General features: G+C 29.5%; 1 long non-coding RNA gene across 3 annotated transcripts; it reads left to right on the top strand.

Annotated features, from left to right (window-relative positions):
- The first annotated feature begins 17,410 nt into the window (after window positions 1-17,410).
- LOC109606834 (uncharacterized) lies at window positions 17,411-24,425 on the top strand. 3 transcript variants are annotated; one of them, XR_002192128.2, is made up of 5 exons: window positions 17,411-17,580; window positions 18,332-18,429; window positions 19,007-19,100; window positions 19,724-19,828; window positions 21,672-24,425. It is a non-coding gene; the product is annotated as an uncharacterized LOC109606834 (long non-coding RNA). The 3 variants fall into 3 exon arrangements; XR_007548328.1 differs by lacking the exon at window positions 17,411-17,580 and adding an exon at window positions 17,981-18,026; XR_007548327.1 differs by lacking the exon at window positions 17,411-17,580 and adding an exon at window positions 18,120-18,183.
- The last annotated feature ends 699 nt before the right edge of the window (window positions 24,426-25,124 follow it).

The raw sequence follows: 25,124 nt of genomic DNA, 5'->3' as shown, positions 1-25,124 counted from the left end.
AATAAGAGAGTTCGGTGAGAGTCACTTGTACAAATGAAACAACAAATTTATGAGTTTATATGTTTTTACAAGTATTTTTAAAGTAAACCTTTTGTAAGGTAAAGTAACCCAATAATTTGTAGAACACTGGTAACATTTCGAAATCAATATTAATAGTTTGTTTTAAAAAAATATATACATATTTAAGTTACGAAAAAATAACTTTTATTTATTTCTATTTTTTAATAATATATTATTGATTTTATCTCAATTCTACTAAAATATTAGTTACTATTTTAGTTAATGAAAAAAGTTAAATTTAAAATCCAAATTTAATATTATTTTATAAATGTTTTAAACATTGTTGAGTTAAAATAAATTCTTATTATTTTATTATTTGTAATTAGTTACAGCAATAATATTTTTCTAAACTTAAATATAAATTTTTTATTATTAGAGTTATTTTTATAGTAAGAAAACAAAATATAATATAAAATAAATTAAAAAAATATTTTTTAAACCGTTTGCCAAGTAAGTGTTACGTTATAATTAAATTACATCAATACAATAATATTTCAATCTGATGCTAAAAAAATTTGGTAGACATTTTTTTAAATTAACATATAATTGTATATACTGTTTAATCCCAAATATTATTTTAATCTTTAAATTCTAAGAAAATGTAGATGTCTGTATCAATATTCTATATTTTATGTATCCACTCTATGAGGTTTCATTGGAAAATTTAAAATTTTATCAGTTCCAATCTATTTTCCAATTTCATCACATTATGACTAGATTGATTTGAATATTACGACGACACCAAAATGTAAAGTGTGTAAAATATTTAAAAATAGTTATTTAAAATAATGATTATTATATAGTACTAGTAGTAAATATTTCTTACGACAAATCTAATTTTACACATATTTTTCCAAATTTGGATGACTTGCTCATTTAAATTTTATAGCTTATCGCAATTAGTATTCATCCCTATTTACTATTCCTATCCTATGTGTGCCTCTTCTTGGTATAGTGTATGTATATGTATACTCCAAATCATACCACGATACAGATGGGCGTCAATCTATAATATAATAGGATATGATCCAACACAGATAAAGCTAAGAAACACCAACCTCCTAATAAAGAAATCGTCCGTACCACCGGATATCCAAAAACAATTAATAAAATAAGAAACGCTTCCACCTCACTTATATGGTCTGCCCAAAATACATAAGGATAATGTACCATTCCGACCCATCGTTAGTACTCCCATAGAAAACCTAAGAAGTACCAACCCAATGTTATAAACAAGAAACATTACTGGGCACGATCTCGGGATGCAGCGATGTTGCCATTTTGAAGGCGGTGTTGCCATTTCTTACAGACTACAGATATCTCTTTGTCCATCTGTCACTTTCTATTTAAAATATATATTAAATGAGTATAGGTTAGGTTTTTCTGATGTATATAAAAATAAAACAATTATATATTTTGTATAATTTTATTATATATTCATGATAAAAACATACAAATTAAATATATATATATATATATATATATATATATATATATATATATATATATATATATATATATATATTATATATATAAATATAATATAATATAAATTTTATAATAATATAATATAATCATCATATCACTTCGACACTCATCCAAACTAAAACTGTAATATAATAAATATAACTAATGTAACTGCTGTAAAAGTAACTTTCTGTATTTTGCAATAACTAAGCAGGAAGCATGAAATGAATTAATACCAATGAATCTGTACTTCAAATTCAATTAATGAAAATAAACGAACATATTGACTTTACGGTTTATAAAATAACAAACACAAACAATTAAATTACGTAAGTTGGTTATGTTAAAAGTTTCTTACCAGAAATATATTTTCTTAAAGCAAAAACATCATCTGACCGTCTTCTATAACCTAAAATCTATCAAGTTATAGCGTCCATGACTCAATATTCTGAAATCAAGTAAATTATTTTCTCTAACTAAAGACACTAGATATTCCCTGGTCATCCCGACAATTTTGGGGAATTTTTACTACCAATTTATAAAATCAAATATTATAAATCCCTAAGTCATCCCGAGACAAAATGGTCGTGCCTTTCCGGCGATTCCGAACGTCCATGATCGGCTGTTGCCTCTCCGTCCCTATTCGCTTGGCCCCCCCTTAGTACTCCTGGGTTACCAACATTTAGACTGGTCAGTTTCGACGGCGCACCACTATTCACTAAAGTTCTTGTGAATGAATCCTTAAACATGATATCAGAAATCTTCCTTCTAGATATAGTGGATCTTTTCTGTAAGTGCCTTACTGAAAGCTATTTCGTTTGGAACAACAAATTCTACGAACAGACTGAAGGATTAGCAATGGACAGTCCTCTTAGAGCAGTCCAGTACTCGCCAAGTTCTTTATGGAAATGTGGAAATGAACAAAAAACGACTGAGTCTTCCAAACACAAACCTTCTGTTTGGTATCGTTACTTGGATGTTACTTTCATGTTACTTTCGTGATGCAAAACATGAACAAGAAAATCTAGATCAGACACCACCTCGCTGAAGAACAAGAACACTTAGAAAAAACACTACAGGCCATATATATATATAGGATAGGGATATACATAGAATATGGAATTACGATACGTGCGTATTTATACTCCAAATCATACCGAGATACAGAGTTTTTGCAACGCTATACAATGGTTTATATTATATAGAAACCCATCATGTTAAGAACTCATAAAGGTGAATTTTTATATGAAATTGTCTTCGTTGATTCTAGTGGTTGGTGTGATAAACCAGTTCGTGTGTCACATTTCTATTCACAGCCTCAAAAATTGGTGAATTACCACTGGATTGCATTTTGCATCATGAACAGACTGAAACAAATTTCACGCTAGTTTCAGAAGCTCTTTGAGTAGAGGGATTTGGAGGATATGGTTACCCTCTAGTTGTAATGACCGACGACTCATAAACCGAAAGAAACGCCTCGAAAATTGTATTTGGAAATTCGACAGTTTTGTTGTGTATAAATTAAAAACAAATCACCAGTATTATACTTACTTATATCAAATCAAAAAAATTAAACATACATCATCTTGCTAGACATTATAGTATATAAGTTAATTGCTATAGTTGTAACAGCCTCGTCGATAATTTTGGGTTATCTGATCCTGCCAGACACGACAAGTTAATATCACACAGTATGTTGGGACAGAAAACATTGGAGTAATGAACCGAAGAGAATAGGATTAGATGATAAATTATACGTTTGTCTACCTCCAAACAAAATTTTATTTTCTGAATGGGTTTAAAATATTCTTTTGAAGTTATCGATTGACCAATGTACGGATCTAAATCTTTATAGACTCACAATTATCGATTAAATATACAAAAACCATAAAATTTAGATGAATTGTAGGAGAGTTGCCGACCCGATGAATATATACCTCGCCGTATGTAACAACAATATTGTTTTTCAACGCCATTATAAATATTATATACAATATATATTAATATATATTAATATATTCGATCATTTTCTCCAACTATAATTTTCATCATCTAATTGGTATTCATTGACGTATATACAAACCATGAAAAAAAATTAATTATTTTTTTTATTAAATTTAATAAAATACAAAATTTTCAAAATTTTATGAAAAATTGAGAAATTACGTTATTGATCATTTTTTTTGATGAACTTCCTGAAAAGAAAATAGATTAGGTTTCTATTTTTATGAGCTTTCTGAAAAAAAAATATTAATATTGATTTATATTATAGTTATACCGTATCAAAAATGATGAGCGTGTCTACTCGCATATTGAGACGGAACATCAATACCATCAATTGGTTTTGCTGCGTTTAGCATGCGGTTCGTCTCCGCAGACGTTGTTTTTAGTATATTTTATTTAATTTTTGGGATACATTTTTATTTTGAAAAAAGTAGTTTATTTTTAGAATACTTATTTTTGTTTTTGATATACCCTCAAAAAATATTTCATTTTACAGATTGAAAATTATACAAAGTTACGGAATTTAAATGGAGCATCCGAAGAACTCGAACTACATCCCTACGCATACGGAGAGTTACTAAATGCATTCGCGAAGATTAATTTACATTGTGCGCCGGCGCGCACCAGCACGGCGCATTGTCTCTGAGAGTAGGGATTCTTACTACCGGGCAAAACTTTTCTCTCTTTGTCGTGCATCCATCTCTTACAACATCCAGACACGAAGAGCATTTTTCGTACGGTATATTATACATTGGGCAAAATTTTATAGTCCAAGATGTAATTAGGGCATTAATTATTCACTTAAGCATAAAATAAAAAGTTATTACTTTCATGAAAAAAAATATAAAAGCTACAGGACATATTTTTAAAATATGATTTAAATTACAATAATATATACATATTTATTTACTATCTATAAAAAGTATAAAATGTATTACAAAATTATTATTAATTATTGAAAAATTGTCCAAATATACTAGTTTTAATAAAAATGCACCACTTAAAGTTTGTTGAACAATTAAGTACAACTTAAAAAGATGAATGAAATATTAACAAAAAGCTACTATTACCACACATGGATTTTTGTATCAGTATCCATATTTATCTTAGGCGTTTTTTACCGAATATATAGTATATTATTTAGTTATATTGTTGGATGTTAAGTGAAAATAACACGTTAAAACGTCCAGAATTTGTCGATATGTGAGCATTTTTGTCAGTTAAGACTTTATGCGAGGCTGCATTATTCTTATGAGGAATACCGAATTATAATTGGGGGATATGCTGAAATGTATACTTTAACCGCATTTCCCATTCACAATATGGTAGTATGACATACTAATATGTTACAATGCATAAAACGATCCATTTTGCCTTCTATTTTGTGAATCAAGCCCATATTGTACGATATGGAACCATTCTACTATAAGTCTACTATTTTAGGGCAATGAATAACCTGCCCACCATCATCAATTCATTTGTATATTATATTATTGTTAGATCCCACTTTATTGCATTCAATAAACAATACCTTGCATATTCAGCCAGCAAAGAAATTTCGGTGTTATGGTCGTAATGCCATTAAAACCTACTATAAAAGCCACTACATTTAATTCCTGGTTGAAGAGACCTATCTGATGTTCTTTAAATTTCAAGTCATTTTGAAAAAGTAACGAACAGGTAACTTAAGATTACTTTGACACTAGTTAGTGTAAAATACATATTTTAAGTGGTCGTAAAAAATTAAATTTCTTGGGATTCCCCCTAAAATGTTGAGAAAATACTAAAAACTTAAATAAGATGATCCAATTTTTTGGTAATTTTTTTTATTCAAGATTTTAGAACCCAAATAATAATAAATAAAAACTCAAAAACAAAATATTTTTTTTTCAGTTGATGTGGCCTATTAAATATAAACAGATATTCAAATTGATATTTTTAATTTAAAATAGTAATAATAACGATGTTCCATTGTCAATAATTTTCAAATTTCAAAAAAATATATGTATATAATTATAATTAAATAAGATATTTTCAAAAAATGAAATGATTTTACTAAAAAATGTTGTTATTAAAAAAAATATAGTGTTATCTCTCTACAAAGTACAAATTTTTATCAAATAATTAATAATGGATTTATAAAATATTAATAAATGCTTTGTAATCCAATTCCATACTAAATTAATTCCAAATACAAGACATAATTTTTAAGGCATTTTAATAAGTACTCAAATAACATACTGGAAGTTTAAATTTGCACTACCTGTATTAAATTACATAGATTATCGTTACGAAGTAATCTTTTTTCTGTGATATTTAAACAATTATTAAAAATAAGACTACAATCCAATATTAATTAAAGTCCAGGTATAAATAATTTATTATTATTTAAGAAAACATTAGACATTTGATCTTCACACTCCACATGCATGTGTTATGTTATATGACATTCGTCGTACCTGAACGATAAAAATCCAGTTCACCCGAATATAATCACAAACTTAAACACAATGGAAGACGAGAGGTGGACTTTCACTAGGGACCAAATCAAGAACACGGCAGCTCAAAAATCTGGCTACGACCAGAATAAGGAGACATTCAGGCAAAAAGCTGCATCAGTAATCTATGAGATGGGCACGAATTTGCAACTCAATTCGATAACGATTAATACTGCCATGGTTTACATGCACCGTTTCTACATGTTCCATCCAATGAACCTGTTCCGATGGCACGAAGTTGCACCCGCTGCTGTATATTTGGCAGCCAAAACCGAAGAAAATCACAGAAGTGCGTGATCAAGGCTTTGAACCATGTGCGCCATGTGATTATACCGCCCGATAGTACACATTTTGCTAATCAGTGTAAGGATTTGCTGTTGACGGAGACTGTGCTATTACAAACACTTGGATTTGATCTGATGGTCGAACATCCTCACATGCACGTTGTCACAGCATGCTACGCGATGAAAGTGCCAAAACATGTGGTGCATGCTGCATTTATTTTGGCTACCAAGAGTCTCCAATTGACTACTTTTTGTCTGGAGTATCAACCAAAGTTCGTCGCTTGTGTCTGTATAAGTGTGGCCTGTTATTGGTTAAATTATCAATTACCAACTCCTTCTAATGGTCTCCCTTGGCACTCACTGTTAGATGACACTATTCAGGCTGAAGAGCTGATTGCCAGGACCAAGGATTTTAGACTTCTGGCCGAAAACCACAAAGACTGCACCAAACCAAGAGGTTACATTAAGAAACAAGTACTAGAACTTGCCTTGAAGTGCAAAAAGATATCTTCCAAAGACATGACATTTAGTATACCGGAAACGAATGAAAACATTTTAACAGATACATTAAATAAGCACCGCACCAATAGTTCCCAATCTGAAGCCGCTAGCGTACCACAAGAATTGATATCAGTACAAGAGAATCTAATTGAAGCAGATGTCGGTATCCAACAAGCTAATACTATACACGATATAACAACGAAAGAAGCGATGAATTCTATGTTGGAGTGCGACTTGATTAATAAGGACAAATTTATAACAGGCTTAGAAGTTCCTGAAGGGGCTCATGATAATGTGCTGGCAAGAATGAATTCTTCTGTTCAACCTAATCAGATCCAACAAGGAGATATTTACGTGTTGTCCCAGGACAGTCAATATACAAGTATAATGGAAGCAGCTTCATCTGTTAGCTTAATTCCTGGCTCTGACGATTATACATGTAATATTGTAAATCCTATGTCCCAGAACAATCAATATGCAAGTATAGCAGAAGTATCGTCTGATAACTTCCTTCCTAGCTGTGACGATTATACAAGTAATATTGTAAATCCTATGTCTGTAATACCACATTCAAGTAATATGGTAAGTCCTATTTCTGTAATACCACAAGTAGGGCATATTGAATCAGAAGGGCAGTTTTCACCGGATATTGAAGAATCCGTGATTATCAAGCCTTTATGTGGGTTCAATCCTGATGAGTTAGTTCCAAACGCTGGACTGAATAGGTGACAAATAAAAAGAAAGAGGAACATGTTATCTCCTGGTGGTGATGATATCACTGCGAAATTTAGAAAGCAGCAATCATCTCAGGAAGATCAAAACATAAATATGGACGCAGTATTTCAGGACATCACCTCTAATCTAATGACAATTAATGACAGTTGTACAGATAACGTTGTAGCTCCTACCTCAGAAATACTTCAACAAGAATGTGTTAAGCCAACTCTTCCAGATAGAATTTTTTCAAGCCCTAAAGACTCTAGTGGAGCAGCCAGCCAAGAAACAAGTATAAGAGTAAGTATACCGCTAGCTAAAATTGACATAAATCCCATATTGAGATATTTCAATGAACCTCAAAGAGAGAAGACAACGAATTTAATCGAGCAGGTGGAGGACAATACTGAAATGAATTATGACAGTGATATGGATATTGTGTTCTAAATACAAATAATTTAATTGGTTGGTAAATAAAATATTGTTATGTTGTACTGTACTTATTTGTATCCCTAAAGTTACGCGAATAAAGATTTTAAGAAAAATGTGGTATTTTATTTTTTCACTCAAAACATATAAAACATAAAAACATATATGTGCGTAAGTATAGAATTTTTCATTTTAAAATTAGTTTAGAAAGTTCTGAATAACAGGATTTATATATATTTTATATGCGTTTATGTTGATTCCACATATAACAGATAACATTCGACATGACATGCACTGTACAGCAAAATAATTTATTCATTACGAGACTTTTATTATAGTAATTTAAACTTATATTTAATAAAAATACACATATATTTAATAAAAATCAACGACATTTTTTTGTTAATAAAGTTTTCCACCTTATTCCACGATTGATGCCATTTCTATCAATGGGAATTAGGTACTTTTATTCTGTGATTTTGCTTTATAATTTCATAAAATTCAGCCATGAGTTCTCAGTCTCAACCTATGTCTGGTTACTGTGTCAAAATGTACAGCTATTCTTCATGTTTTAGTATATATTATAGTGATGCTGCCAATCTAAAAAATAAATCTTTTTTTACTACCTTCCGATTCTAAAATAAATTTAATAGTGCGTTCAATTTGTAATATTATTCATTTTCTAATTAGAATTCAAGTCATGGCAATCCTTCTTCTAATAATTCCACTGTTAAAGATGATGTTAGTATTAGTTAGTTGCCATTTCTTATAGACTACAGGTATCTTTTTGTCCATCTTTTTGAGTATAGGTTAGGTTTTTATATATATATATATATATATATATATATATATATATATATATATATATATGATAGATTAGCGACTGTTAATCTGTCTTTGATTAAAACACTAAATTCACAATAATACGCTTTATTACAACAAACGTAGTTTAACCCTCGACATCTAAAGCTTGACTGCCTGGTTCTTTCTTAAGAACTGCCCCGAATATTAAATGTAAACAAATACTTCAGATTTGCTTATAAAACAAAACTAGTCTAAATAGATGTGAGCACGTCGCATCGGTCCATCGGTGAAGGTGATGACGTAAGCTAACACGGCCTTCCTGACATGTGGGGCGTCCTCGCACCTTCCGCAGTTTTGCAAAGATTCACCTGACACCGGTAATCTGTAAACATTATAACAGCAGTACAAGCTCAAAATATATTCGAAGAACTAAGTCTAAACCTTATTTCATTTAACAAAATAGACTGTTATGTGGCACAGTTAACAACCACTAGAAGCTCAGAGGCGGCTCAACCATCAACAGGTCTGTTACACCCATGACTCTCAAGTGCTATCAAAAGATATCATATTCTAGCCAGGAGCTCAGAGGCGGTTCAACCACTACCAGGTCTATTACCCGCTTGTCTCACAGACCCAGAACACAACAATCTAAGCCTGCAGAGCAGGGACCTTAAAAATAGCCTGCCGAGCAGGGACCTTTAAACATAGCCTGTAAAGTAGGGACCTTAAACATAGCCTGCAAAGTAGGGACCTCAAACATAGCCTGCGACGCAGGGACCTTAAAAATAGCCTGCCGAGCAGGGACCTTAATCATAGCCTACTAAGCAGGGACCTTCACATATAGCCTGATACACAGGGACCTTAAACAGCCTACTAAGCAGGGACCTTTACACACATTCACAATCTTATTAAATAAATCTATATCCATTATACCTTATAGAATTTCTGTATCTGGCCAGGTTCGTAACTGTTCATGCGCTGCTATTGTAGTTCTACCTCGGCTGCCAATCCTTCGGAGTGCGTACCTCTCATTAGGTAAACAATGCGTTACCTCAAAGGGTCCGTGATACTTTGGTTTCAACTTTCCTCTATTCGACAGCTAATAGCGACATCTAATCCTAACGAACTTGCTTCTGTATGTAGTTCGGTTGACAATTCCAGATCAAAAATGTTGAAAATCGGATAAGAAGTCAATCGTACATTTTCACATTTACATGTCCATTCAAAAGATTTTCCCTCACATAACAATGCAGATATCGGTGCTGTTAAAGTTGTAAAGTTTTTCACAAGATGTCTGAAATATCCAGCCAGTTCTTTTTCGATCACACCTAAATATTTCACAGATGTTTGGAAAAAGTTACATTTTTGCATATTTAAGGGCGTCAATGTCCTTTCTTAAGTTCTTAAGACATTCTTGAATGGGTCGAGCAGGGCACAACACATCATCAACATAAAAAACGTAATATCGTCTTTAAGTGGTCCAAGGGCTTTAACGATGGCGCTCTGATAATTTGATGAAGAGTTTATGAGATCAAACGGCATTCGGTTGTTCTTTTATTTCTTTCGTAACCCACTCGTCCATTCCTGACAAATTCAAGTCATATTCCTCAAATGCAATTTCTAAATCTTACAAGTCGAAACTGCGCTGCAGCCACACTTAAACCTTCTGCGCAGTCAACTTCAATGTTGCTTGAGTAGTTTGGGCGTTGGCCATTGTCGATAAAATTTCCATGTTTTGTTTTTGGAATCTGTTGTTACTTTCTTGCTACTAATCTCTCTCCGATGCACTTTTGGTAATGTTCACAACGTTCGGACTCACTGCGCGTTTGTGCTTTTCACTATTGTCTGCCATTGTTTGTTCACAAAGAAACACAAAAAAAAAAAAAAATTTTAGGTCCTTTCTTCCGGAAATAATTCACGAGAAGATATCCCACTTCTGATGATAGATTAGCGACTGTTAATCTGTCTTTTTAGTTTGATTAAAACACTAAATTCACAATAATACGCTTTATTACAACAAACGTAGTTTAACCCTCGACATATAAAGCTTGACTGCCTGGTTCTTTCTTAAGAACTGCCCCGATTATTAAATGTAAACAAATACTTCAGATTTGCTTATAAAACAAAACTAGTCTAAATAGATGTGAGCACGTCGCATCGGTCCATCGGTGAAGGTGATGACGTAAGCTAACATATATATATATATACTAGCTGACCCGGCAAACGTTTTTTTTGTCATATAAATAACTTTCAAGTAATTTCTATTGTAGACCAAAAATAGCTTACTTATTGTAAGTATGTATGTATGTTAGAATGTGTATATTGTATGTATGTAAGAATGTGGTATACATCTGGCGAGGATAACTAATTAAATGACTATTAAAAAATAATGGTTGATCGTAGAAGGGTGAAAATTTAGGATCGTATGTATTTTTGTATGTTGTATCATAAAAAAATAGAAACTAAAAATTTTGTCTAAAAAATAAAAAAAAAAAATTAAGGGTGGACTACCCCTAACATTTAGGGGGATGAAAAATAGATGTTGGCCGATTCTCAGATCTACTCAATACGCTCACAAAATTTCAAGAGAATCGGTCAAGCCGTTTCGGAGGAGTATGGGAACGAAAACTGTGACACGAGAATTTTATATATAAGATTAATAATTATCATGAATGTATAATTTTATTATACATTCTTGATAAAAACATTTATATTATATAAATTTAAAATTATATTATATAAATATAATATAAATTTTATAATAATATAATATAATCATCACTTCGACACTCATCCAAACTAAAACTGTAATATAATAATTATAACTAATATAACTACAGTAAAAGCAACTTTCTGTATTTTGCAATAACTAAGCAGGAAGCATGAAATGAATTAATACAAATGAATTTGTACTTCAAATTCAATTAATAGAAAATAAACGAACATATTAACCTTACGGTTTATAAAATAACAAACTCAAACAATTAAATTACGTAAGTTGGTTATATAAAAAGTTTCTTACATCAACATAAACATCATCTGTTTATGTTGATGTAAGAAATTATCAACACTATTTTGAAATCTAGTAAATTATTTTCTCTAACTAAAGACTCTAGATATTGCCTGCTCATCTCGACAATTTTGGGGATTTTTTATTACCAATTTATAAAATCAAATATTAAAATCCCTAACTCATCCCGAGACAAAAAGGTCCTGCCTTTTCGGCGGTTCCGGACGTCTATGATCGGCTGTTGCCCCTCCGTCCCTATTCGCTTGGCCCCCTGACACTTTTAGACATACCAACTGTAAATTAAATTATATTTTACTGTTACATTTAAAAGAATATACTTCATTCACTCCCTCCATTTTGATATACCTACTATTTTTAGAGCGACAAGCTTTTATACATAGTTTATATATAGTAACAATAATACATAATCTGTTGTTCACATCAACATACTGATATTTTTTTTCTGACAAGTTTCCTGTTAAACTGTCTGATTCATTTACTGTCAAATAGCTTATGAATTATATTTTAGATAAAATGGATCAAGAAAACTATATAATAAATGCACAAGAAGTAACAAAAGTTATCGAAAATAAAACAAAATTAAATAGACGCTATTTTAGAGAAGGTGGCATTGTGTCTATAAGAAAATTAGAGACGGTAAACTCAAACTCATAGAAGAACCTTTAGTCAGAAGTAATATAACAATATCTAAATAATAAATTATTTATACCTTTTACAGATCCCCATCAGATTTCACTTTTACCTCAAGGTATCTCAGATATCCTGCCTTAAAGAAATTTCCATTAGCTACCATGTATCAAAAATAAAAATTCCCTTTATAATAAATATAATTTAATATAACAAAATGTGTTTACTCTATATTCCTAGATATATGTCTTTTATAGTTAAATAACTCAAAAATATTATCACAAAAATTGCCAAATGACCACAATCTCATGTCAGAAATGACCCAATCTTGATCAAAGATATCAGTCATTTTATTGACATATTGAAGATGTTACGTCTTTATATAGATAATAGAATGATTAGTTTCTACGTATTGTCACTCTTCACCAAACTTCTTGTCAACGATCCTTAAACAGGATTGCAAAAATATTCAGGTCAAGTAATTGGATTTATGGAAAAGTTTGAACAAAACATGAGTAAGACCTTGAAACTCAAACCTTCTGTTTGGTATCATTACGGTACGTTAAAACTTGTTCTGTTTCTAAAACTCTCAACATAACAACATCGAATTTGAGAAGGAGAAACAAACCTTCACCCAATGATCGGTATCTACGTAACAAGGGCTAAATTTTTTCTGCCATATATATCTTGTAGTGGTCCGAATTTTGTATTTAAATTCCCTCTACCTGTGATGTATTTTTTTTTTAATTCGACCAATGCCCAATTGCTCAAATCTGTACAAGATATCAAGATGACCAACAGAGATATTTAAATAAGTTTTGTAAAAAAAACTATGAATATTGTTATTATATATATATATTCAAATATTATTTTAAAATGTAATTGTTTTTTATTGTATATTGTTTAGGGATTAGATTTAATTAATGTAAGAGTAATATTGCACTAATTAACTCTACTTATTCTTTTTTGTTGTTATTGTTTCACTCTTTTGTTTAAGTTGGTAATAGGAATGGGTACAGGGGGGCCAAGCGAATAGGGACGGAGGGGCAACAGCCGATCATGGACGTTCGGAATCGCCGGAAAGGCACGACCATTTTGTCTCGGGATGACTTAGGGATTTATAATATTTGATTTTATAAATTGGTAGTAAAAATTCCCCAAAATTGTCGGGATGACCAGGGAATATCTAGTGTCTTTAGTTAGAGAAAATAATTTACTTGATTTCAGAATATTGAGACATGGACGCTATAACTTGATAGATTTTAGGTTATAGAAGACGGTCAGATAATGTTTTTGCTTTAAGAAAATATATTTCTGGTAAGAAACTTTTTATATAACCAACTTACGTAATTTAATTGTTTGTGTTGGTTATTTTATAAACCGTAAAGTCAATATGTTCGTTTATTTTCATTAATTGAATTTGAAGTACAGATTCATTGGTATTAATTCATTTCATGCTTCCTGCTTAGTTATTGCAAAATACAGAAAGTTACTTTTACAGCAGTTACATTAGTTATATTTATTATATTACAGTTTTAGTTTGGATGAGTGTCGAAGTGATATGATGATTATATTATATTATATTTATATATAATATATATATTTTTTTAATTTGTTTGTTTTTATCATGAATATATAATAAAATTATACAAAATATATAATTGTTTTATTTTTATATACCGTATCAAAAATGATGAACGTGTCTACTCGCATATTGAGACGGAACATCAATACCCCTTTGTAAACAAAAAGGAAAGATATACATGCAATTATGTGGGCGGGCCGAACTGATTGGAGGGGATCATTTGGTTTTGCTGCGTTTAGCATGCGGTTCGTCTCCGCAGACGTTGTTTTTAGTATATTTTATTTAATTTTTGTGATACATTTTTATTTTGAAAAATGTAGTTTATTTTTAGAATACTTATTTTTGTTTTTGATATACCCTCAAAACATATTTCATTTTACAGATTGAAAATTATACAAAGTTACGGAATTTAAATGGAGCATCCGAAGAACTCGGACTACATCCCTACGCATACGGAGAGTTACTAAATGCATTCGCAAAGATTAATTTACATCACAGAACACCCATTTTTTTACATTGTGCGCCGGCGCGCACCAGCACGGCGCATTGTCTCTGAGAGTAGGGATTCCTACTACCGGGCAAAACTTTACTCTCTTTGTCGTGCATCCATCTCTTACAACATCCAGACACGAAGAGCATTTTTCGTACTGTATATCAGAAAAACCTAACCTATACTCATTTAATATAAATTTTAAATAGAAAGTGACAGATGGACAAAAAGATATCTGTAGTCTGTAAAAAATGGCAACATCGCTGCATCCCGAGATCGTGCCCAGTAATGTTTCTTGTTTATAACATTGGGTTGGTACTTCTTAAGTTTTCTATGAATGGGTAGTACGACACTTGAGTCAAGTGACTTGACTAGTACGATTTGATCTCTTAGGTTTCAACTGTTGAACTGAAAAGACATCGAGAGAGTAATAAAATTTGGGTATGAACATTTATATTTATTATATTTCTTGTTTAAAAATGATCCCATTGTAATAATATTTGTATTTGTTCCATTTGTTTAAATGTCGAGTTTTTCCTTTAATTTAGAATCCATATTTTTGTTAAAATAATGTGTCAAATTTGCATGTGTCTTTGTTAAATTTGTCCGCCATGTTGAATTTCCATCATAGCATAATCTTTTCAATCATTTTATTATTATTCTTGTTTATTTAGAAAAAATATGATCTCGAAAAACAGTTTTATTTTTCTATATAGATTTCTGGAGATCTAGGTGAGAGCAGTGTTTTCAGACATCTAATATTTTTGCAATTTTTTTATATTTCATCATTTTTTTACGCATTCAGAATGGGATTACTAAATTTTCGTAATTATTTTCTTATTATACACAACAAGGCTTCTCCTAATTATTCTAGTTGGTCACGTGGTTATTTCTATGCACTTTTGTAAATTCTAATAATTCCCCGGTTGGTACTATTAAAATCTAAAGTTACCGATAGAATTGGTAAGGAAATAGAAAGGGTCATAATTGAAATAAACATTTATAGATTTAGTTAAGCTACTATATTGGTTTTATAAGCAACAAGTGCATCAGTTTTGCCTTCTAGGATTCTGGTCACCTGTCGCACGGTGGTTCGATTTTACTTTAATTATATAAGGGATTTATTTAGAAAAAGTAATTTACTTTGCACAAAAATATTAAAATGAATTATATATAATTATAAAACAATACTTTGGGATAATATGCTAATTTTTGTATTTTGTAGTAATTTTTACTTTTTGTATTTAATTTTTGTTTGTTGTTTTCTTATTATTTTTTATTGTTAATATCAGTTTATAAGTTTATCAGTTTATAAGTTTATCATACTGTGAGTTTTAATCTGATAGTCACGTATTCTAAATAGTAGAGAGTATCAGTGTAATGGGTAAGATGACAATTTAATTACCCAAGTTGATAATCGGTACTACCTGGAATTTTTTTGAAAGATTCGTTACATCAGGAAGCGATTTGACTCAATATTTTTCGAAGCTTACTGACTACACGTTTCTATATAAGTTCTAATTCTAGTGACACTAACCTTTGATTCCGTTGTCTCTCAATGTCTCAGTTGAGACTGAGTTTTGGTGATTTCAAACGTAGAGCTAGAAAGTGTGTAAAGTAGCTCACACTCTTAACAACTCGCGTTTGTGTACCAAACCCAGATAATTAGAATATACTTACTTGCCTTACAGTTTAGGTTTTTTTAGAATATAGCAATTAAAGCTCAAATTAACGAAAATAAACTATCTATATTAACAAATAAAAATAACAAGGAAAAAATAAAATTAAAGTACAAATGAAAGCATTAAAATTAATGAATAAAATTTAATGAAATAATAATCGAAATCTGTCAAAAAGGTTGTTTGATTGAAGTTAAAGTTACGATTATAAAAAACTGTTTTATAGAAGTTGATACAAAAGATACTTTAACAGATTAAGTAAAAATAGTAAGACTTACGCAAGTAACAAAACACACAGAGAAAAGAACAAAACAATCACCGATAATTACTGTATGTAAACGGACAGAAAATACTATTTTGAAAATTTCGAATAAAATCTGCTGAAACTACTGCAACTTAAGGTTTTATAATTTCAGAGTTAAGGGGGGTGAAAAAAAGGTGGTACCGAAGTACTGAAATCTCCCCCACAGAGATTTGGTTTAAAAAATTTTAATGTAATTCAGAATACAATACGTTATTTCAATATAATTATAATTCTGATATTGTTTGCATAAGGAAAAATCATTGTACTTATAAATATTTTCAATCATTTAATTCGTTAACTTAAGAGTTACTAATTTTGAAAGACTAAAATAAAAAGAACAGATTTACAATTCTTTAAAATTTCGAGTAGCCGTAATATATTAAATGTTCCCATTAATTAATTAAATTTAATTTTGAATATTTTGAATATAAGTTATACATAAAGACACGTAGAAATCCAACCATTTAAACTTCAAACCCACTGTGCGACCACACCCTGACACTTAAAAAGGGTTCGAAAAATCACATATGTTAAAATTAAAGTAACGTATACACTAAGATAAGTATATTTTAAAATAAATATTATACGATTTTACGATTATTTTACGATTAACATATGTAAGTTAATAATTTAATAACCAACATACAACTTAAACAACCAGTCAACATAACCCTACCAGAACAGTAACCTAATTGATCTTCAAAAGGTTACTAAAATCATCTTATAAAGTTAATAAAAGCTAAAAACACACGACGTTTTAAAACTATTCTTATCGAAATTGCCATGTGCTTGTTAAACAAATTACAAAAATTAAAAATTTTATTATTTTATTTTACACAATTTAAACTTGCGCGCCAATGAGTTCCCGCGTGCGTAGAAGGCTTAAAATTAACATTTGAGCAATCCTCTTTAACACAGTTATAAAATGGCGACCGCACGATCACTCGAACAGTTGCTGTTCAAGATTCATTTATAGCTTGATGTTGCTGTGTAATAAATAAACATGAAGTACCTTAAAATCGTAATTTATTTAATAGCACGTGATATATATTAAAGAATTCGTTCCATTGATGTAATTGGTGAAAATTTAGTGTATCTTCGGGGTAAGTTTAATTATGTCCTGTGTCATTTATTTTCTTTTCATCAAATGCTATCCTTACCCAGATGTGTAGATAGTATACTATCAGAATATTACACGTGGTTTATTCTTATTCAAATATGAAATTGTTAGAAATTAATTAATAATTGTTGATGTTACTGTTGTGCCATCTATGGACCACGGTCATTATTGTTTAATGACTTGTTGCGTTTAGTATTTTAATGAAAATCGTTATTAATAAACCGTTGTTTATTGTCTAATTGATTTATTGTTGATTATTGATAAACGGTTATTTATTGTGTAATTGATTATTTGTTATTGATTATACGCCGCCATCTCTCGGCGAACGGACACCACTGAATGACAAAATCTGTAAGTTTAACGAATTTTATGTAATGGCGATAAGAAATGTCTCAGTGAATAGTTCGTGCCGGTTGTTTTAAATTATAGGTTTGCATACGTTGATTTGTGTCTACAGTGAAAAAAGTACATAGGGGTGTTTTTTAATTTTGTCTTAAATAACTAATACAAACTAAATAAATGTTTCACATTAAGTCATCAAATGAAAGCAATGCCAACACTTGATTGAGTATTCATACATAAAAGTGTATGTCAATTTGTTTATAAAATTTTATGTTTTTGAATATTTAAGAATTGAATTGCACTGCACTGTAAAAAGTTGGTTATCAGTACAGTCAGCTGAAGTGACTATAAACTATAGGTTGGTTACATACATACATGTTTTATTATTTTAGGTGGAATTGGCTTAAACGTTTTCAAGGAGCTATCAGGAAGTTTTGTGAAGGATTTTGCAGAAGTAATATCTACATTCTGTTATTAAATTTTTTGTCAGGTAAGTAAACACTTATCCATCTGTGTTTATGAAGGAAATTTAATTTGAGTGTTGTTCAAGTTTTAAATTACTTTAACATGGAAAAAATGGAATAAAATAAAAAAAGTGAAATTTAGAAACTAGATTTAAACAATTATATTTAATTTGAAAATGCACTTCTGTGATGATAAAAGTAAACTAATAACCGAATTATTTTTGATACTCAGTAGTATTTATGACATTGATTAGATTTAGTGATACATAAGTTATAATATATTGAGTATTGCTCAGTCAAAGTTTTTGTGTTGCATTAACTAGGAGTAATGGATGTTTTAGTGTCTTACTTTTATATGTAATATATGAACTAATATTTACTAAATTTATATAAATATACAACCAATATTAGTAAATATTTTGCTTAGTCATACAAATTTATATGAAATATTAGAATATACAACTACCCAAGAATTAGTATGGATTGTTATGGTTTCTGTGTTTCATAAATTACAAAAAATTGTCAAGATATAAATTCGTGATATGTATTACAACTGATGTTTTAAATTTTAATAGTTTGTACAGCATTTATGTTCTATTTTAGTCGTGGACTGCGAAACAAAAAAGGCTCCCAGAATATCATAATTTAGTCAGGACAAATGAGTGACCAAATTGGGATTTATTCAGTAAAACCAAAGGTCAGTAATTGTGCTAACTACGAATTAAATTGGTCTGAAATACATGTGAAACACACTGCTAACTTCACAAAGGTGTTAAAATGATATCTCAATGTAATTAATGCAATTACTAAATAATATTACTAAATATTTTTAACATAAATTTTCAAAAAACATTTAAATGTTAAATATAATTTTTACTTTAAATAACTTTTTGATAATTTTAAAAACATGTTTATTGAATCAATAATAATTTCAATCAATAATTTAATTTTATTAAAAATGTACATCTTAATTAAATTTAAGTGGACTACGATAGACTTTTCAAACATTTTTAAAAATTCCTCATAGGTTTAAACTCACTTACAAAGTTAAATATTCAAGAGACAAAATTTTGTGGAGTTATGGTTATATTATTACGTTACAAATGCAATGCGAACATCTGATTTAGTATTCATGCAAAGAAAATGTATACCGACTTGGTTTATAATTTTTATGTTTTTGAATATTTAAAAAAACAACATTGCGTTTTGAAATGTTGATTGTTATTATAATAGTCACCAGAAGATTCCTTCCAACCTCACTATTTTAATGTGATACTGTAGGTTAGTTATTATACATTCATACACATTTTATTGTTTTAGATGGCAATGTATTTCAAGAAACTAATTGAAAATTTTGTTAAGGATTTCACAGAAGCATGATGCTGAACTTAAGTTTTATGTAAACCCACAAATCAAGTAACTAAGGTAAGTGTACATTTATTCATCAGCTTATGATGCAAAATTAATTTGACTACATGGAAAAAAATGGAATAAAATACAAAAAATTAAATTCAAAAACTAGGTTTAAACGATTATATTAAAATGTGACAATGGACCTTTGTCTGTAATGATTGAAGTAAAATAATTCCAATTTGTATTTTATTTTAATTAGTTAATGAATCAGTAATAATTTCAATCAATATTTTAATTTTATTACAAATGTACATTAAATTTTAATAGACTTTTCAAATATTTTTAAAAATGCAATCAATCAATTGTAATCAACTTCTTTTAAAATACTTGTGTGGTCATTAAACTACAGTTTCATTCTTAAAATAACATTGGTTATATTTTTGTTAATAAAAAATATTCTCACTTCTTGAATTTAATTAAATCAAAGACAATTAATATTATAATTGTTTATAGAAGTACAATTGTATAAAAAATGTACAAAAGATGAAAATAAATTTTGTAGTGATGTGGTTAGAGTAATATTAACCGAGGATGTTTTATAGATATGAAATTACTTCAAAAAAAGAGAAAGTATAAATTCTTCTGAAATCTAAACATAAATTATAGGTGTACAGTACAGTATTGGCAGAAAGTAAAGCAACTTTTTTAAAATTTAAATAATGTTTTTCCTGGATAAAATGTATTTTGAAAATTAACTTCGCTTTATAAATTTAACAATTAAATAGTTAAACAATAAAAAAATATAGAGTTTACTGATGATTATTTCTTTTTGGCTGGTAAAGAGTAGAGCAACTTATGCTATTTAAAGTTTTATTATTACAAATAATTTGTTATTGATATTTTAATTAATTCTACACATTCTAAAATTCCCTTTATTATGAATAACTTCCAAACATCTTTATTATGGAAAGTAACAGATGTCAATAATATTTGTATCCATATTTTGGCAGATCTCTTGCAGAACTAAATATTGCTGATTACTTATAATCTTTGTGACTTCTTTTGTTATTCACCATCTTCCATAAGTTTTCAATGGAGTTTAGATCGGGAAATTCACACCAATTCATACCATGTTACTTCTCAGTATTTCTTTATACATAAAATGATCCATGATATCCTCTATTTAAAGGAGAGGTTGCTCTACTTTTTGCCAGTCGAATATTTAGTTTTTTGATTTGCAGCTAACACATTTATTTTTAATATAAGAAATATTCACCGATATGTTTGTATACAGTGTGTTTTCTGCCAATACTGTAATTATGAGTTTTATAAATAAAATTATATACATACATACATATATATATATATATATATATATATATATATATATATATATATATAGTCTATTAAAATCTGAACATAAATTAGAAATAACACACGAGGTTTAGTGTAATTAAAATTGTTTATGGGACAGTCAATAATAAAATAATGGAATTGATATATTAAAAAAATTGCCAAGCTCCAATTTATTAGAGTCACAGAAAAATATTAAATTTGTTTAGCATTGAAGATGAATATTTTATTTAAAAATAATGAACAATTTATTTGGAATTTTTGTCAATACATATTATATATACATTTATTTGAGATGTAAGCCTAAAATTGTCTAACATTAGTTTTATTTATATTTGTATTTAGTTTTTTAAAATAAATTCATTGTGTGAAATTAATTATACTATGATTTATTGAATTTGAATCTAATCTATCAGGATTTAAATGCCTGTATAAAAATATCCAAAACTGAAAGTTTAATAATTGAAAATATTCTATTGATACCAATCTTATATGTTATTACTCTTTCTGTGATTGATCACGTGATTTAGTCGTGTTATTAATGTATTAATTATTATTTTAGGTACCATCTGTTCCGAAAAATATGGATTGTTTATGACATGATTTTCTACAGTCATTATCACAAGATTTAATTTACGAAATCAGCCGAAGGAAGCAACAGAATAATATCAGATATTCGACAATTCTGCAACACAACATATATTTACAATTATATTGTGGATAAAATAATTCACATGTCCTATAAGTTACTTAAAATAGGTAATATTTTAAGTAACATAGCAAAAACTATTTATTTAGCTGATTTATTGTTGTCAATAATAAGGTTTATAACCTGCTGCTCCATGAACATTGGGACTGTTTATTTGACTTACAAATATTCATTATGGAAGGTGTAGGCCAGTCCTTCATCTCTTTTTAAACAGCAAATAATTTCAATATCCTGAACTAGTGATAAAGGATGTCATAACTAATTTGTCATAAGCATAGGACAAAATTAGAGTGACTTTCATTTTTGTGAAAACTTCTTTGGCCGCGTTGGGCACTTTTTGGTAGAGGAATTCACAATAGGGTAGCATGACATCTAATGTGTTACGATACACAAAACGACCCAATGTACTTCTTTCCAAGGATCAGGCCATCTCGTAATCGGATAAACGACCTCAAATAATAATATTGCCATGTCTAACAGTTGTAACATATTTTGGATAAATTCCACTGTTTTTAGGACGTTGAATAAACTGTCCACCATAATTTCCGAAAATGATAAATTTTGATTTGTTCAAAAATAGTACTTTTTTCCAACCTTTTGCTGCCTCTCCAATTCCGATACCTGAGCAAAAGGAAGTCTTGCTCCTCGATTGTTTTTTGAAAGAGTATTTCACAGGACATCTTTCTGACAGCTTTACCTCGCACAAATGGAGGCTGAATTGTCCTCGAATTAATTGATTGCTCTTCTAAATCTCTTAAAATTTAAGTTACAGCCGTTGTTGAATTATTTTTAATAAGCATTTTTATGTGAAACCTTTTAATTCTTTTTGATATCACTTGTTTTGATACGAGAAACCAACAGTTCATAACTTTTTGCGATGTTCCCGAATTATTGCTACAATAATTCAATTTTTTACTTTCGCCGACAGACGGCACCCGCTTTCTACATATTTTGTTAATATCTCTGGTTTATTTTTCATTGATACCTTTTCATCGATCCATTTTCGTACTTGTTCGATTATATTGAAGCGTTGCTCAGCCAGTGCATGTTCCATCGAAAAGAAGAAGTGGTAATCAGGTCTGATGAATACCTCGAATGGGGTTGAAATTCTCAATTAACCGAAGAAATCGTTTCTTTGATTCTGATTTAAATATTTTATTATAACTAACAATTTTAAGGTTTCTTAATCTTCTATATTTTGGTGTACGCATTCAACTTTTTTATTGCAAAATTTTATTTCTAGATCACTACGAATTACAATTTTGGTAATTCTTACGAATTTTTTTTTAATTTCATTCTGGGAATTGAGTCACTTCTCACGTATGTTCAGTTAATACATATGTCAATAATATAAATAGTAGACTATTTAGAAATACCCACGTTATACCACAGAACACACAAAAAGTACCAAACTCCTACTAAACATGGGAAACAACAGTGGACGAAAAATTGATTTGTAGTGTTTAAATTCTTCAATAGATGTCAGCTTTATAGTTTCCTGTATTTGACATTTGACAAAATTGACGGGAATAGTTTCAAATTCAAGAATTTAAACTACTTTGGAAACGAAGATCATAACGTAAATTAACTGAATGACTGTAACATTGATTAACTGAACCATCGGAATTGTTAGAGTGATTACTAAGTTGAAATGAAACATTTTAACAAAATATTTGAGGCAATTATAATATTCTGATTAGAAATAGATTCAGAAATAGGGGAAAGACTACAAAATTGAGCCTACAAACAGAGGGATTTTATAATATAACTGTTTTGGTTGAACATTATGAATTTTTCTTGTTATAGAGAAACCTGATGTGGCAAAATGGTTTTCGCAGACATTATATATTTTGATAGAAGGATTAATAATAAAAACTGAACGCCATACTAAATTTAATTTTGAATGGGATGGTGACTTAAAAAAATATTTTTAAAATTAGTATTATGAACATCACTAAAATATGTATTGAAATACAAATTTTGTCGTAGTAACCTGATAGATGCTAAGGGTGAGAACTCTAGGTTCAATTTTATAAAATGATAAAATAAAATCACAAAAAAATTACTATAGTGCATCTCTGAGATAAATTAATTTATTGAAACTTTATCATATTCCTTAAAAGATATAAAATATATTTTTTGGTTTCATTTTCTGAGAAAAGGGCCTCATGGCATGAGTCTCAATTTGGAATTTGAATTTTATTAAATAAATACCCTGCAACATAAGAGGCACCTTGAAGTGAACTAGAATCGTTAATATATTTTTTAACTACATTGAAATCAGATTCGAAAATGGAAACGTCTAATGTCGTCAAATTTACGGAATTGGAAAAAAATTTTGAAAATGCCCCTAAAAACTTGCCACCATCATCTTTTAAATTTCTCTTGACAAATGGAGAAACTTAATTTTGTTGACAACGACAGTCTTTAATGCTGCGATGAATTGGTGACATGTTTGATTGATATTGAGAAAGCCATGCTGGCGTATTTAACAAAATAAATTTTCTATGGCGTCTTGATTAAGAAACCTCATGGCCTTCATTTTTTAACCCGCGCCATAGTGAAGCAACAGACGTAAATGTAGTTATTCGGCCTTTTAAAAATGAATATTGAGATGTGACATCCCTTCCTGTGGTTGAATCAAGAATATTCCAATATGGAATTTTCCATAAAATTGCCAAACTTGCCAAAATTCTAAATGTCCGGATCATCCAGTCACAGCGAATTTTAAATTGACATTATTATCTGGCGACGATTGATTAGAATTTAGAAATTTGTGTAGTGTCTGGGTCTAAGTCATCGTCATCTTCAGTTTCGATTACCAAAGGTTCAGATTTACTTTGAATATCCATACCATTTAAAGAATTAAAAAGTTCATCGTGTGTATAAATTCCGCAGTATAAGGTGCATCATTGGGTAATTGAGTAGAAGAGACTAAAGAAAGAATATATGCAGACATTGAAAAAGAAAGTTGAAGAGCAGCGTACAAAATCTTCATTTTAGTATAAAAATTTTATTTATTTATTTAGAATAATTCTTGAATAATATGTTCAAATTTATTGTCTTCAAATAAGATATTGCCTCGTAAAAGAGCATTTCTCGAATTTTTATAGAGATGTAGGACATTGAAAATAATAAAAATGCGATGATTATTAATTATAAAATATGTATCAGAAGAAGTCTGTGAAGATAAAGAACTTAAAGCAGATCTGTTTGTGCTACCTTTATCGCCAACTGTAGCCCTTACGTTTAAACCTATACTTTGAGATATTAGTGATAATTTCGATAATAATTAACTTTAAATTT

Source organism: Aethina tumida, chromosome 6 (assembly GCF_024364675.1).
Source record: "Aethina tumida isolate Nest 87 chromosome 6, icAetTumi1.1, whole genome shotgun sequence".
NCBI lineage: Eukaryota > Metazoa > Arthropoda > Insecta > Coleoptera > Nitidulidae > Aethina > Aethina tumida.
This window is presented reverse-complemented; position numbering and strand designations above follow the sequence as displayed.